Here is a 1,586-nt window from a genome sequence, read left to right as displayed (position 1 = left end):
CCACTAACTGTCCTCCCCTGTAGGCCTGGTCGCCCACAAATGCCCTCCCCTGCTGGCCCGGTCCCCCCTAACTGCCCTCCCCTGCCAGCCTGGTTGCCCCCAACTGCCCTCTCCTGCAGGCCTGGTTGCCCCCAACTGCCCTCTCCTGCTGGCCTGATCACCCAGAACTGCCCTCCCCTGCAGGCCATCTTGTGTCGACATGGGGGTGGCCATCTTGAGTTGGAGTGATGGTCAATTTGCATATTACTCTAAGAGAAACATGGTAATTAGCCATACCTCCGCTACCCTTCCCATTGGCTAATCAGGGCGATATGCAAATTAACTGCCAGCCAAGATGGTGGCCGGCAGCCAGGCAGCTTGAAGCGAACATGAGGCTTGCTTGCTTCAGTGACGGAGGAAGCCAACGTTCCCTGCCTGCCGCTGCTGGCCTCTGAGCTTGCAGTTTGAAACATTGTTACAAATATAGAAGCTAAACAAAACCCCAGAAACCTGCTTTCAGCCAGCCGGGAAAACAGAGCTGGAGTTAAAACAGTGTTTCGATTATAGAACACAAACAAACCAGATACCTGCTTTCAGCAGCCAAGGCCTCAGAGCTGGAGCCAAGCCTCAGAGCTAAAGCTGGCCCAGAATAAAAAAAAAAGAAAAAAAGGAGCGGTTGGGAGCTTCAGTCACCTGCCAGCCTGAAAACAGCACTCAGCCCCTCACCCAGACTGGCCAGGCACCTCAGTGGGGACCCCCACCCTGAAGGGGGTGTGACCAGCTGCAAACAGCCATCAGCCCCTCACCGAGGCTGGCCAGGCACCCAAGCGGGACCCCCACCCTGATCCAGGACACCCTTCAGGGCAAACCAGCCAGCCCCCACCCATGCACCAGGCCTCTATCCTATATAGTAAAAGGGTAATATGCCTCCCAGCACTGGAATCAGCGGAGCAGTGAGGCCTCCCGGCACCGGGATCAGCGTGACGGGGGCAGCGCCCAAACACCCTGATCGCCCTGCGGCTCTGTGTGTGACAGGGGGCGGGGCCACAACCTCCCTATCCGCCCTGCTCTGTTCGTGACAGGGGAAGGCGCCCCAACCCCCTGATCAGCTCTGCTCTGTGCCTGATAGGGGGGGAGCTCTCTAATCTCTCTGATCGCACTGCGGCTCTGTGTGTGACAAGGGTGCAGCAGCCCCAATCTCCTGATCGGCCCTGCTCTGTGCATGACAGGGGGTGGCGCCGCAACCTCCCCATCGACCCTGCCTTGAGTGTGACAGGGGGCAGTGCCCCAACCCCCCAGTCGGCCCTACCCTGAGTGTGACTGAGGGTGGCATCGCAACCTCGCGATCCATCCTGCTCTGTGCATGACGGGGCGGCGCCCCAACTCCCCAATCGGCCCTGCTCTGAGCCAGACCAGGGGCTGCACCTAGGGATTGGGCCTGCCCTCTGCCACCCGGGAACAGGCCTAAGCCAGCAGGTCGTTATCTCCCGAGGGGTCCCAGACTGCGAGAGGGCACAGGCCAGGCTGGGGGACCCCCCTACCCCCGTCCCCCGAGTGCACAAATTTTTGTGCACTGGGCCTCTAGTCCTATATAATAAAAGGCTAGT

General features: G+C 59.8%; 1 protein-coding gene across 1 annotated transcript in view; it reads left to right on the top strand.

Annotated features, from left to right (window-relative positions):
• Positions 1–1,586, top strand: part of UBASH3B (ubiquitin associated and SH3 domain containing B) — a 37,203-nt gene that overhangs the window by 32,892 nt on the left and 2,725 nt on the right. The window lies entirely within an intron of this gene.

Source organism: Myotis lucifugus, unplaced genomic scaffold (genome assembly GCF_000147115.1).
Source record: "Myotis lucifugus unplaced genomic scaffold, Myoluc2.0 scaffold_642, whole genome shotgun sequence".
In the NCBI taxonomy this organism is placed as follows: Eukaryota; Metazoa; Chordata; class Mammalia; order Chiroptera; family Vespertilionidae; genus Myotis; species Myotis lucifugus.
The sequence above is the reverse complement of the archived record's forward strand: the minus strand, read 5'-3'. Positions and strand labels throughout refer to the sequence as shown.